Source organism: Hyperolius riggenbachi, chromosome 11 (genome assembly GCF_040937935.1).
Source record: "Hyperolius riggenbachi isolate aHypRig1 chromosome 11, aHypRig1.pri, whole genome shotgun sequence".
Classification (NCBI taxonomy): domain Eukaryota; kingdom Metazoa; phylum Chordata; class Amphibia; order Anura; family Hyperoliidae; genus Hyperolius; species Hyperolius riggenbachi.
The window spans coordinates 22,449,734-22,465,621 of NC_090656.1; the positions used below are offsets into that span (position 1 = coordinate 22,449,734).

A 15,888-nucleotide genomic window follows, 5' to 3' on the forward strand; every position below is an offset into this window, starting at 1 on the left:
ACCAATCACAGAGCCTCAAACTAACTACATCAACACAATTGCTCCTGATCATGTGATCAAAAGTTTAAAAAGTTGCAGAAGACTGTTTGACTACTCTATTAGGCTTTTAGATTATATATTTAGCAGTATTCCCAGAAATGGACTTTAAAGCAGTAGAATTAGCCATACTATGCCAGGGAAAAAAAAACACATACCATATTTTTCGGACCATAAGATGCTCCGGACCATAAGACGCACCTAGGTTTAGAGGACAATACCCAGGGGAAAAAATATACTAAGACTGGTGTGTCCATGGCTCATGGGTGTCTTGTGGGCCTTCTTTACCCAAACTGTCTCCTAAATCCCCCCCCCCCCCTCCCAGTTACAGTAATACCCATCTCAGTAATAGCAATACCCCCCCAATTACAGTAATAGTGCCCAGTTACATTAATCCCCTGCCCACTGTGCCCACTACCCCATTTACAGTAACACCTCCAATACCCCACCAGTTACAGTAATCCCCCTCAATTATAGTAATATCCCACCAGTTAAAGTTATTCTCTGCTTTTCACCCAGTTACACTCATCCCCTCTCAGTAACAGTAACACCCCCCCAAGTTACAGCTGTCCCCCTTACAATAATTCCACTCTCAGCTAGTTACCATAATACTCCATCAGTTAAAATAATCCTCTGCCCCCCACCCTAGTTACAATACCCCCAGCTACAATAATCCCATGCCTCACACCCCAGTTACATTACAAACAGTGGATTCATTTTACGTTTCCTCAGCTCTTGGTGTGGTCAAGAGCATTGATGAAGGAGGTCACGTTGATGAAGGTGGTCAGTGATTTATGCGGTACGGCTTGACTCGTGGCTGCCACAGCAGCATGGCAACGCGTACATACGTACGCAAATTTGGCCTCGGAGTGGAAAAGACCATGTATCAGAGGCAATAAGCCTGGGGGAGATAAGTATACAGTTTTCTCTGATTATTATTATTATTATTATTGTCATTTTTTTGTCCATGACCAAAGTCCAATTTTCCTGCTTCTTCTTTAAAAATGGGAAAACAAGACTTTTTACCTTTTTTTTCTACTTTAAATTATTTATTTATTTTTCTCTTTGTACACAAAGGCCTCCTTTGCAGAATCTTCCCGATGTGGTTTTACACGTTTCTGCTGATAAGACTCAGTTGGGGGCTTTTACTACAAAGCCCTGTAATCCTCTTTGTAAACTGCAGGAGTTCCATCACCATCAGATAATTTTCTTCCCGATTGTTGGATTAGAAGAGCGATTGCCTTGGGTGGATCTTTCGAGGGTACCTGTACTTAGTTTTCAGCCTGTGTTATTTATACACCCACACTGAAATCCTTGCGAGTTAAACAGACTACAGTCGTGTCTTCCTAAAGCAGAGGGCATTTGCAAGTGACTCCCATCATGCATCTATTCAGGACAGTGAGTGGACGTACAACTTATTACTTTATGTTCCTTGAAAACAGCCTACATCCAGAACTGCTGGCTTGTAGCACACCCATAGCGTGTTAAACTGTTGGGCATAAAATCAAAAATCAATTCTTTATTTTTATCTGGTAAACAAGTAATAAGGATGCTAACCAGGCAATCGAAAAGTTAAAAATCACTATTTTTTCTTCTCCATAAAACATCATTCCCCAATTTCCCTGGCTCTTATTTGGTACATCTGCCGCACAAAGGAAGTTTCAGGGCATGCTGGGTTTTCTTTTTTTCTTCTTCACTTTCGCCTCAGACTTAACTAATGCAGCCGGATTGGCTGAAGTCTCTTTCCCTTCTGTTTTCCTCTCCCACACCTCTGGTCCTATCTGATTGGCCAATTTTTCTCAATGCACTTTCTACTGAAGACTTGAAGGGGGACGGACAATGATACACAGACAGAGTAAGGGAGGAAATTATGTCAGTATTGGCTTCAAGATAGACACAGGCAAAATGGAAAATCCTAAGTATGATTTTCTCTTTTTTTTACTATAGAAAAATCACTAAAATCAAAATGTTGACAGTGCAATACGTATGTTATGTAAGTAGAGCAAGTATTTATCTACTTATATATGTGGGTTTTTTTCTGAGATAGTATGGCTGACAGCTCTACTTTAAATATACACAGCAACTGTATATACAGCGGTCATGCATGACATGCACAACTAGAGGGCAGCAGTGATCTAGGAAGTACGGAGGCCACAGAAGGCGGTTGTGCATAGCGGCGCCATCTGATTACAGCTGGAGGAGACAGGCGCAGGACTCGGAGCGCACTGCTGGATCGGTAAGAGATGGGGGGGGGGCACCTGGCCACACCTTTGGAATATAAGGCACACTGACGTTCCTCCCCCCAAGAAAAAATGCGTCGTCTTTTCCAAAAATGTGGTAGTCAAACTTCACATACGTTTTTTTGGCCTTTTGGTATTAGGTAAATGAAAGTGGACCTGAAATGCATTTTTTAAATCGTTTCATAAAAATTAGTGCTCTAAGGAAAATAAAGGAATACAAGTATTTACTTTTTCAGATTTTGTCATTTTTATGTTTGCTGTCTAGTGGAGTGTGCCGCCATATGCTGGTTGGCATTTGCCATTTGCCAACCAGCTCCTTCCTCCAGCCCCTCCCTCCAGCCCCTCCCTCCTGAATATGCTTATTAGCTGTGCATCTACACACGGTTTATCTCCCTGTGACATTGTGTCACCCTGAGCATTTATATCTTTAAAAAAAAAACATGGGGGGGGGAGCGGTTGCTCCGGGGGTACAACAAGGCGTGTGGCCACAGAGAAACCATTCAACATGCTTTTGTTGAATAGGTTTAGAAAGACCCTGTGCTGGAACGGTGGGCTGAAAGTGGATCCGAGATGAAAAAGTAACTATAACAAGTAACTTGTCTATATATCTTATCTAAAGTTTAGCAAATCTAGCTGCAAACAGCTTAAAGTTTATTATCATTTATTGCTGTGTTACAATGAGGGCAGCCATGTTCTGTTTGTCACACTACACTGATGCAAGCTGATAGCATCTCCAGCACTCAGCCTGTGGAAAATTTCACTCCTCCTCCCTCCTCCCCTCTGCCTCTGAAATCTCTGGCTAGTAACCTCCTCCTCCTCCTGCCCAGACTGAGCTCCCATAAACCCTTGCTACCTGGGACTAAGTGCCAAGGCTCTCTGAAAAGCTGTGGGCAAGGCTTGTTTCCTTTATAGGGAAATAGAGTATTAAAACAAAACAAAAACGTATTTGGCTTGAGGAATGCCCTATAAACTATATGAAAGGAATACAATTATGCAATGAGTTAAAGTTTATCTTGGATCCACTTGAAGGATAATCCAGGAAGCCTCTGGACCAAACTGAGGTTTCCCTTTACTGACATAATCAGCTTAATTGTTCCCCTGTATTTAGGTTTCCTTTAAAATAGTGTTCTACTAAACAGAATAAAAAGACAAAACAATCTGTGCCACTGCCTGAACTTTAACATAAATAAAGTTTTCTAAGAACAAATTACGCTTTGCAGAATGAAGAACTGGCCTCAATAATGAAACGTTCGAAGATTCTTCAAACTCTATCCCATCTTCCCCTGAAAACACAACACAGCACAGGTAACGTCTTTCGTTCACCTGTCACATCTCATCGCCGTGAATCTGTCCAGCCCCGTCACACGATGAGATGAGCTGTTGAGAGAATGGTGTGAAGGAGGGATGAGGTTGTACAAGGTGGCAGGGCTGTCCCCTCGGGAGGAACTTGTAGAGTTTGGTGCCGAGCCCAAGTCACGTACAGATCATCAGATAAGTGAGGACGTTGTCAGGACATAGTCAGGCATGGCAGAGAGGCACTGATCAAACGACAGACAAGGCAGCAGATCAGTAGGGCTTACGGACAAATCCTGTTAAGGTACAAGTTCAGTTTTATAACTGAAATGTGTTTGGTATTTTTTTTTTTGGGTTTGATGTGAATTAAAGGACCACTATACAAAGAAATATAACATTCTGTCCCGAACGGCAATTGATTACGTGTCTTTTGTCTTTATAAATTATTTGCAGGGATGGTCGTAGTCAGCCAACTTCGCTACGCTGGAACTACGCGTAGTTTTACGCCATTACGCTTAGCCAAACTAGGGCTTCAAAATCAAATATTCGCTTCGTATGCATTTCGTAGACTACTAAAATATGCAATTACGCGTAGTGCGAAGCGTAGTGTATGCGGATACTTATGCCTATATGCAGAAAATGTTACCCATTAATTCCTTTTTAAATGCTTGTACCGGGAACTCTTCTATGCGTACATTCCTCCTTTCCAATGCGTAAAATTGAAAGCATACAATCGCACGTGAAAAAATTAGACGCGAGTAACGCATTCGTAGTTCACTACGCAATACACATGTTAACTACTCATAGTGGGCGTTAGCTTCGCGTAGCGGTACTTCGCTAAGTGTAAATTCGTAAGCGTAGTTTTGAAACTTCACCTACAAACGACGATGCATAGGTATGAACTACGATGCGTAAATTCGCACTGGCGTAGTTTCTGCTCATCCCTGATTAATTGGCATTAAAACCACCAGCCTAAAATTGTGTAGACCTTCTCTGTGCCACTTAGTAATGTTCGTAACCAGCTAATTACGAATGCGCAAATTTTCACGTACATTTTCGCAATTTCGCCTATACGTAATTAAGATTTTTTACATTTAATTGATTTTGTTTAGTCATTTGTAATATCGCTTAAAATTTTGCATAGTTTGTTGCGTAATTTCGTGCCGACTTTGGCAGTGAATAGCAAAGCATGCTAGTGACACCAAAACTGTCATTTTTTCTGAGTTTAAAAACCATTTTTTGCTTTGCATTTTTAAAATCGATTTTCTAAAAACCTACAAGGTATTTTTGGAAAATTATTTTTTTTGACTTGTACCACTATTATACTATGTATTGAGGTTTTGCTATTCACTGCCAAAATCGGCACGAAATAACGCAAAAATTATATGAAATTGTAAGCGAAAAATTAGGCGAAATTATGAAATATTACTATTACATACGCAAAGATCAAATGTTTTTTTAAAATTCAGAAAATTTTTTTAAAAATAATTTTTCTTTGCATTTTTAAAATCCATTTTTTTTTAAACTACAAGGTCTTTTTGAAAAAAAATAATTTTTTATTTGTACCCACTATCCTCCTTAACATTTGTAGCAATTTTGGTAGCAATAGCATTTATGGGGGCTTTGCTATGAACCACCAAAGTCGGCACAAAATTATTCGAAATTTCACGAAAATTACACAAAAAATGATGTGAAATTATGAAATATTTCTATTACATATGAACTAAATTACGATTTTCCCTGAAATTTCACATTACGATTATGATGCGTAATTGCAAATTTCGATACAAAATTTTGCATATGCGAAATTTCAGCCCATCACTGGTGCCACTAAATCAGCTGAGACTCCTTGGGGCGTGGTCTCCACTAGACCCCTAAAGGTGTTCTGTTGTATTTGGCACCAGGGCCGGTTCTAGACTTTTTGCCACCTGAAGCAATACATTGTGAGTGCCCCCCACCCCCTGATGTGTATGTATGTATGTGTGTGTGTGTGCAAAGCTGGACTGGAGAGGAGATGCAAACCTTCTCTGCAGTGGAGGTATTAGCACTATGCTTACCTCACTCTACTTCCTCCAAGACAGCATCTCCTCCCTGCTGGCCCACAGCATCTGATCCTCAGGATGCTGGGTATGTGCTGCACCAGCGCTGCATCACTCACCCGCTCTCAGCAGATTAGTGATGGGATCACCAGCCACATGTGAAGTCCTGCTTCCTCTCTGGCTACAGCAGTGCCTCATGTGAACCTGCAGCACGTAACAGGTCACATGAGGCACCGCTGTAGCCATGGATAGAGGACACTGGACGAGCGGATGGGCAGCCCATCGCTGGAACGCTGAAAGGAGGCGAGTGAAGTGACGCCGTGCATCTAGGGAGGGGGAGACGGGGAGTGCGAGGACAGGTACATTTGGGGAGGGGAGCCGCTTCTTGCTGCCTTCTAATTGTTGCAGCACTGAAGCATGTGATTCTCATAGCTTCATGGAAGAACCGTCCCTGTGTGGCACCAAAATGCCACCAGCTGCAGATCCTAGGATTCCTGTAAACTGCACACGAGGACTTGTTTTCCCTGTAAATTCCACAGAGGATCAGATGGACTGAGATTTGGCAAATTTCAAGGCAAAAGAATATAATTCATAAGACCAAGCTGCTTTTGTTCTTTGTTCCCTGGTCCAGTTCTGGTGCTCAGGTCACATGTCCTTGTAGGTGCTGTTAGTGGTAGACGGGTTGTTTTGAAACCTCTCTCCTGGCCAACATGAAAGCATGCCTGAAGTGAAAGAAAGAAATGAAGTGAATGGTCTAGAAGCTTTCAAGATTCTCCTACAGTCCACCAAAAAAACTGTAGTTAAAGTAACATAATGAATGAAATTGCTTATTTTTTACATTTAATTTATAGATTATTAAGTCAGTGTTTGCCCCATTGTAAAATCTTTCCTCTTCCTTATTTACATTCTGACATTTATCACTGGTGGTGACATCTTTAGTTCTGCCAGGTGATCTGTGTGGAATGCTCATTGTTACTGAGCGTTCCATGCACCGAGGGGGAGGGGGGGTAATATTGCTTGGCAGTTGGAAAAAGACATTATTTCCCACAATAAGGCTCACATGGACCATGGTCATCACATCACACTGTGGGAGGGATGCTACAAAGAGGATTGTGGAAAATGGACAAGAACGAGTTGAAGTTGAAGAAGACAAGCAGGTAACGCTTGGATAACAAGTAAAGTTCAACGCACGCATGTAACAGAAATATTAACCACTTGACGACCACAGTGGTACACCCCCCCCCCCCCCCCCTAAAGACCAGGCTTCGTTTTGCAGTGCTGGGCTGTGCAGGCTTTTCAGCCTCCTGCACAGCCCAGCTTAGGTGCCCAGCGATCGGACTCATCTCCTTTTTTTTGTCCCTGAGGGGACATGTCGCCGGAGGGGTCCGATCGCTGCAGGCTTTGTTTATTATTTTCAGATGCCTCCGCGAGGCTCTCTCTACCCACCCCCTACCTCTCCTTCCTCCCTCCCCTCCGTCATCTAATTTGGAACAGGACGGCGATCCGTCCTCTTCCGCCTCTCATAGGCATCAGCCTATGAGAGGAGGGCGCTCCCCGGCCAATCAGAGGCCGGGGATCGCCGATCTGTACAGCGCTGAGGCCCCCGGCAGCGCTGTACGCATGTAAACAAAGGGGATTTCTTTCCCCTTACGTTTACAAGCAGCCTGCAAGCCGCGATCGGCGGCTAGCAGGCTATTCACGGAACTCCGTTCCGTGAAGCGGCAGGGAACGATCGCGCATGCACACGACCGTTCCCTAGGAAACTGCAGCCCCAGGACTAGACGCACGTTGGCGTGAGGCGGTCCTTAAAGAGAATCTGTACTCTAATATTCTTACAATAAAAAGCATACCATTCTATTCATTATTTTCTCCTGTGCCCCTCTGTGCTGTTTCTGCCACTCTCTGCTGCAATCCTGGCTTGTAATTAACAGTTTTAGGCAGTGTTTACAAACAAACTAACCAGCTTGTAATAGACTCAGCTAAGCATAGTGTGTGAGTCATTCAGAGTGTGCAGGGGGCCTGCAGAGGGTGTGTATCGCTTCTACCAATCACAAGCAGCCCTGCACATTCCACACAATCAAGCCTTAGCCCGACAAACAGGACAGAGGAAAGATACATTGATTTATTACAGAGACAGTGCAATTAGGAAAGGCTGCAGTAAGCCCCAGCACATTAGAAAAGGCATAGGAACTCATAGGATAGAAGAACTAAGGCTGAAAAATTTGTTACAGAGTCTCTTTAAGTAGTTAAACTAAACAAGCACCCAAAAAAAAAAATTGTGGTGCTGAGTTGATGCCTTGTGGTGAGATTATACTGAATAAAAACTAAGCATTACCTGTGATTGTAGTTTCATCTGCAAAGAGGTGCCTATTAACAGTACAATATTTAGTGAACCATCGTATTTTTGATCAGATTATTCAGATCGTATTGTATGAAAACAGAGCGGCTGGTGGCCCAACCAATCTTGAACAATCGCATTATCGATCATTTACTTTAAAGAAATGGTTGATCGGCTTGCCAGATTTTTTTTCGTCAATAACTAATTTAGCTACTTACTGTGTTCTTTAACACTGTGGATCGAGTAAAGACGATAATATCTTTTAATCTAAATAATATTCTCAAAAATAAGATTGCTCGCTAAAAATTTTTTACAAACCTCATAATCAGCAGCTGGAATGAAAGCCGATGTTCCATCTTTTGTAGGAAACCATTCTCTTTTGACCAAATATGAAAAAAAACCTCAGCAACCTGTTGGCATCAGGGCCCGATTTCAGGAAAGGTCACAAAAGCCCTGGCCTTGGGCAGCTTCAGCCAAGGGGGCACCTGAACATGAAACAAAGGTTGCTACATATGAAAAGGTAGGCTGAAAATGGGGAGCAACACATGAAAAAGGGAAACTGATGCTCATGTTGGCTGTTCATAAAAGAAAGGGGCTGCACATGGATGATACACATGGAAGAGGGGGCTGCACATGGAATGGGAGGGGCTGCTGTACATAGATGATACACATAGAGGAGGGGCTGCACATGGAATGGGAAGGGCTGCTGTACATGGATGATACACATGGAAGAGAAGACTGCACATGTAATGGGAGGGGGACCGTACATGGATGATATACATGGAAGAGGGGGCTGCACATGGAATTGGAGGGGCTGCTGCACATGGATGATACACATGGAAGAGGGGGCTGCATATGGAATAGGAGAGGGCCTGCTGTACATGGAATGGAGGGCTGCATATGGAATGGGAGGGGCTGCTGTACATGGATGATAAACATGGAAGAGGAGGCTGCACATGGATTGGGAGGGGCTGCTGTACATGGATGATACACATGGAAGAGAGGGCTGCACATGGAATGGGAGGGGAGGACTGCAGTACATGGATGATGCACATGGAAGAGGGGGCTGCACATGGAATGGGAGGGGCTGCTGTACATGGATGATACACATGGAAGAGGGGGCTGCACATGGAATGGGAGGAGCTGCTGTACATGGATGATACACATGGAAGAGGAGGCTGCACATGGAATGGGAGGGACTGCTGTACATGGATGATACACATGGAAGAGGTGGCTGCACATGGAATGGGATGGACTGCTGTACATGGATGATACACATGGAAGAGGGGGCTGCACATGGAATGGGAGGGGCTGATGTACATGGATGGGGCACATGGAAGAGGAGGCTGCACATGGAATGGGAGGAGCTGCTGTACATGTATGATACACATGGAAGAGGTGGCTGCACATGGAATGTGAGGGGCTGCTGTATATGGATGATACACATGGAAGAGGAGGCTGCACATGGAATGGGATGGACTGCTGTACATGGATGATACACATGGAAGAGGAGGCTGCACATGGAATGGGAGGGGACAGCAGTACATGGATGATACACATGGTAGAGGGGGCTGCACATGAATGGGGGACCACAACATACTTGGCCTAGGGGCACACAAAGTATAAATCCAGTCTTGGTTGGCAATTGCAGTGCACCTGAAGTGCAACGATACAACATAACTGTAAGTTGCGTGAAATAAATATAGTTGTTTGCAAAGTCTGCTGCCTTCTGCCTGTTTGGTTCGAAAAAGAATCATGTTTGAAATGGCGTCGCACTCTCATCTTGAAGCCGCGGCTGATGTTTACACTGATGTGCTGGGGAAACAGGAGGGGAGATGTTTGCTGTGTGGCAGGCCGACTTCCTGAATTATTAAGGGCCAATTTTAGCTTTATGGGTTTTCGCTAAATAACACAGATGCAAATCAAACTGGAAGAGGAAACTGCAACCTCTTCCATGTGATAGGAATGCCAGACTGTGGCAGGGCTGCCATTAGAAACTTCTGTGCCCCATACCAGGTATACATCTAAACCAGGGACGTCAACCTGGTCCTACGAGGGACGAGGTCCTCACACATTTTTGACACACCTCAAATTAATTGATGGGCCTGAATCAGGAAAGGTGTGGGCCATCAGGTAGAGCACATTCCTCTCTTTCTCAGTCCATCCTAAACACTGGCATGGATCTGGCCCTCCAGGCCTGGAGTTCCACACCTGTGCTCTAAACATTGATGTGGACCATGTGATAAGTGATGAGCGTAATGACCTAATTACAATTACGCTGAATTACGCAAAATTACGATTATGTCCGTAATCCAAATTTCACAAAATCACACGAAATGTTGCATTTATGGGGAATTTCGTACTTACGATCATTTACGTAACACAAACAAATCAGAATTTTGGAAATTCGTCCGTTCTCGAAATTGTGTTCCAGTCCAGAGCCTCCTGATACATTTAAAGCAACAGCACTTGCAGAGACTTTTGCATTATCAGATATTGCAAGACCCAAAACCAAGTGTCTCAGCATGCATGACTGCTAAGTGCACCTTGACAAAGAGCACCTGTCTTAGAAGTGGATGCAGGTAGAGCCTCCTGATACATGTAACCGATTCAGCACCGCAGTGCCGAAAATCTCAGGCATCCGAGCAACATTCACCTCCCATTCATTCGCCTATAACTTTATTGCTACTTATCACAATGAATTGATCTATATCTTGTTTTTTCCGACACTAATTAGGCTTTCTTTGGGTAGTACATTTTGCTAAGAATTATTTTTTTCTAAATCCATTTTAACAGGAAGATTAAGAAAGAAACGAAAACAATTAATTATTTCTCAGTGTTTGGCCATTATAGTTTGAAATTAATACATGCTACCGTAATTAAAACCCATGTATTTTATTTGCCCATCTGTCCTGGTTATTACACCGTTTAAACGATGTCCCTATCACAATTTATGGTGCCGATATTTCATTTAGAAATAAAGGTGCATTTTTTCAATTTGCGTCCATCACTATTTATAAGCTTATAATTTTAAATAATATAATAACATACTCTCTTGACATGCATATTTAAAAAGTTTAGACCCTTGGGTAACTATTTATGTTGTTTTTTTTTATTGTATTTTTTTTATTTATTTTTTTAATAAAAAATGTATGTGGGTAATTTTTGGTGTGGGAGGGAAACTGCCTATTTTAAATGTAAAATAGTATAATTGTTTATTTTAAAATGTATGTTGGTGCAGTTTACTATTTGGCCACAAGATGGCCACAGTGAAAAAAGTCCTGGATGCGAACGATCTCGCATCCAGGAACTTAAATGCAGGGGAGATGTTTCCTGGGGGCAGAAATACCACGCTCTCTGGATAGAAAGCGTCGGTATGTCTGCGGGGAAGTTAGATCGGTGAATGGGAATTATATTCCCATTCACTGATCGGGGGGCTAGCAGCGGGTGCGCGCGTGGGCGCGCACCCGATCGCGCACACCACGCAGGGAAAGCTGCAGTGCCTTTCTGGACGAGAAAGCTCGTCCAGAAAGGCCGAACTGGTTAAAGTGACAACATGTGCAGGGACCTTTGAATTATCAGATATTGCAAGGCCCAAAACCAAGTGTCTCTTGGTCGATCTGCCCATCAAATATTTGATGTACGGGCATCTTTAGAGGCAAAAGTATTAGATCAGCAGAACAGCCAGGCAACTGGTATTGTTTAAAGAGACACTGAAGCGAAAAAAAAAATATGATATAGTGAATTGGTTGTGTACTATGAATAATTACTAGAAGATTAGCAGCAAAGAAAATATTCTCATACTTTTATTTTCAGGTATATAGTGTTTTTTCTAACATTGCATCATTCTCTAATATGTGCAGATTACACAACACTCAGCATTCAAAATGAGTCTTTCAGAGCAGTCTGTGAAGTAATGACCTCTCCTCTAGCAGAGGAAAAGTAAATAGTCCAGGAACAGTTGAGATAATAAAAGTCAGATAACACCCTCTCCACGACTAACTTAGTCGGAGAGCTTAATGGCTTGTTTGCATAGAGATAACAACTGGAGTTTCTCAACTCTTCCTGTACTGGAAACAATTATGATGTATCTGATCTTAATGTTTTATTTCTTAGCTGTGCTACACATACAAATCATAATATCATCATTTTTTTTTCGCTTCAGTGTCTCTTTAAAAGGAAATGAGTATGGCAGCCTCCATATCCCTCTCAGCTGAGGTGTCCTTGTGACTATGTTCTATCTATATGTCTTTCTGTCTGTTCCCCAGGGTGGGGCCGAGGTGAGAGAGGCTCCAGCCTCAGGGCGCAGTGTAGGAGGGGCGCACAACTCTCTCAGCTATCATTGCCCTGTTGTATTTTAAGCAGGGAGAAATAAGAAAAGAGGATACATGGCAGTGACTGCAAGCCAGATAACTAGAGATTAAGGTGTTGGGGGACCTGGGGCGCCTCTTAGTCTAATAGCAATCAGTGTGTGACGGCTGGGGTGGGAGGGATGGAGGGGCGCACTTTGGTGTCTCAGCCTTGGGTGCTGGAGGACCTTGTCCCAGCTCTGGTACTAACCTAAGGGATTGAGACTTCTGAGCCGACCAGCAAACCCATGAGGTGGTGTTTGCAAACCTGCAAATCCTGCCGTGAACATGATTTTACCTGCCAAACCCTACCACATATTTGCCCATCATTGCCTGTAGCTTCCTGTTCCCTGGCAATAACCTCTTTGCCCTCTCATTCACCTCGCATAGGAGTTGAGCTGATGTCACTGCTAAGGGAGCATAAGGAGGTGGGTGGGCTGGCAGGATGGGCAGTGAGTAGGAGGGCATCTCTCTGGGCATAACTCATAACTCTGCATCACTACAGTACACAGCACTTGGGGAGGGGTAGAGAGGTTGGGATTTGGGTGCTGTGCACATGTATGCTGCACACTGAATAGGGACTGTCTACAAATCTTTGTCTGCATACATTTGTATGATCCCTTATCAGTGGCTGAGCAGATGAAGTCATTAGAACAATTTTGCAGAGAGCAGCAGAAAGAGTGAGGGGGAGAGGCTAGCGGGAGATACAGAGGAGAGAGGGAGATAAGGAGGAGAGAGACACAGAAGGAGAGAACAGAGAAACTTCAGAACTAGTGGTATCCAAAATGCATTCTGTGGTTTTCCATGTAAAACATAAACTTGCTGGAGTTATTGTAGATGTACATTAAGCCAAACGAGTCATAAATTTGGAGCCAGAAACAAAAACTGCCAAAAAATGACGTAGAAAAATATTGGAATCGACTTACAGAAAATGTAAGGCCTACTATTAGCATTCGTATTGTGCTTGATAATAATAAAAATAACGCGTATCTTCCGGATCCTGCTCATAAATAATACATAATTATCCCAATATGGCGCTCCTCGCGTCCCGTTTGCGCGGCTGTAAGTTATCGTGTCATTTGCGCAGGAGTTCTCTCAGCAAAGTTACAATTAGCTCCTGTCATGTTCCGTCACAATGGTGCCTACCTCGTAATTCGGGAAACATTAATCAAGGATTATTCTTCTATCAGCTGCCACGCGATCTCTAGGGTGCTGCTGCGTTTCCACCGCACGAAATTCTGAAAAAATAATTATAGATATTTCACAAAGCTTTGCCTTAACTAAACGCCTTAAGAGTGGCGGATTTCAAGAAGTAATTCCGCGCGTCGAGAGATCACAGCGTGAGCTAAATAAAAATATTACATGATATTCAACATCTGCGCAAAAGTTTTTATTTTTTCCCTGCCCTGTTATAAGTTATATCTTACATTTATAGTGTTATACATTTAAAGGCCAATCCCAGGCACTTTTCTAGCTATGGAGCTTGTTAAAGAGAGCCCGAGGTGGGCTAATAACATTTAAAAAAAAAAATATGCTTCCTGCTGAAACTGCCCTGATATATTTACAATCGGTTGTACAAAATTGAGCAAGACATGATTGAATTTCTTTTTTGCCTTTTTTTCACTCCAATACAAGTCGATCGTGAGTGGCATAAAATTTTGATCAATTTTTCAAAAAGATTGAATGGTGTCGTTTCTTGATTTAGAGACCCCATTTTTTGGGGTAGTTTTTGAAAAAAAAATTTTTCATGGTTTGGGATAAATTGAACACATGTGATACATTGGTCAGATGGTTCAAAGGTTACAGCCAAATGGAAAAAGAATCATAATTCTCAAATTGAAATACAAAATATAAAAAAATATATATTGTGTTTACCCATTAGGGATGCTCAATGATATGCAAATGTGTTTATGCAACTTTGTGTAAAGTTTTATGCAAATATAGGCAATTTGAAAATGGACCAATCAATTTAAAGCCAGGTTTAAATTGAATGGGCCATTTTCAAATTGTATATATTTCCATAAAAATGTACACACATTTGCATTAACTCGGAAAAATTTGCAAATCGTCATCACTATTGCCCACCTTAAAAGACAACTGAAGTGAGAAGAATATGGAGGCTTCCATATTTATTTCCTTTTAAAGAATACCCATTGCCTGGCAGCCCTGCTGGTCTATTTGGTTGCAGTAGTGTCTGAATAACACCAGAAACAAGCATACAGCTAGTCTTCTCAGATCTGACAATAATGTCAAATGCCTGATCTACTGCATGCTTGTTCAGGGGCTATGGCTAAAAGTATTAGAGGAAGAGGATCAGCAGGACAGCCAGGCAACTGGTATTGTTTCAAAGGAAATCAATATGGCAGCCTCCATATACCTCTCACTACAGTTATCCTTTAAGGCTGCGTTTAGGCTGCTTCCACACAGGGACGTTACTGTAACGCTCCCCCAACGCACAGCAATGTAACACAAGTGAGCTGTTCACACTGCCCACGTTGTGTTACATGTAACGCTGCACGTTGTCGGGAAGGTGCAGAATGCTACGGCGTTAGAGCGGCTATAGCCGCGTTAGACTGTTTGCACATGCGCAGTGGGGGGTGGAGAGGAGGCGGGGAGAGCCAGCTACAGTAGCCGCGCACATGGCTACTTAATATTCACTGCACTGGCGGCCGCTGATTGGCCGGCAGGACCACGTGATGTGGAGTGTCTCGCTCCGCATCACGTGGTCCCGCCGACCAATCAGCGCCACTCTGGGAGACCTTATAGGGATAGCGCCGCCTAACGCGACTCACTCTACCGTCCTCTCTTGCAGCACCATACGATGCATTAGGTGCACATTATGCGACCTTAACGTGGCACCTAATGCAACGTCTTGGTCTGCAAGTAGCCTTAAACTAAGGGCAGGGAACCACATAGACAGTGTTGGAGAAATAAACAAAAAACAGTGCCCAATGTACTTGGCATTTGATTGACTACAAACATTTTTTGCATTGCACTTTCCGCTTCTAGGAAGTTATCATGCTGCCAGAGAGAATGCCCAAGAAATCGCTTAAAAATGGGTATTTTCAGGCAGTCTGTATTCCAGAAACCGGGTCAGGCATGGTTTTAGGTAAAATGGTGACTTAGGCAAAAAATGCCCATGTTGCTCCTTGCACGAGGTGTAAATAAACTCATGAGAAAAACGATTGTATCTATCCTCCTTCTCCTAAAATGACTTTTAGTGCTGCTCAAATCCAGAACCGGGAGACATCCGGATAGTTGCTATCCGGATATCTCCCAGCAAACTTGTGCGGGGTGGGCGGGGGGCTCAATCTTACCTGTCTGACGTCTTCTTCGTCCGTCCCTGGCGCCTCCCATGATGCGCTCCACGCGCGTCACGTGACTACAAACACTTCCTCCTTCAACTCGGAATCACGTGACTGCCGCTTGGACCGCATTGTGGGAGGCGCCGAGGGACGGACCGAAGAAGACGTCAGACAGGTAAGATTGACCCCCTGCCCACCCCGCACAGGTAATTGGGAGATATCCGGATAGAACTATCCGGATGTCTCCCAGTTCCGGATTTGAGCAGCTCTGCTTATATTATATTTAAA

The 15,888-nt window shown here is 43.3% G+C and overlaps 1 long non-coding RNA gene across 2 annotated transcripts in view; it reads left to right on the forward strand.

The window, feature by feature from the left end:
* LOC137538712 (uncharacterized) overlaps positions 1-15,888 on the forward strand; it is a 921,113-nt gene that overhangs the window by 189,062 nt on the left and 716,163 nt on the right. The gene's annotated exons all lie outside the window — the stretch shown is intronic.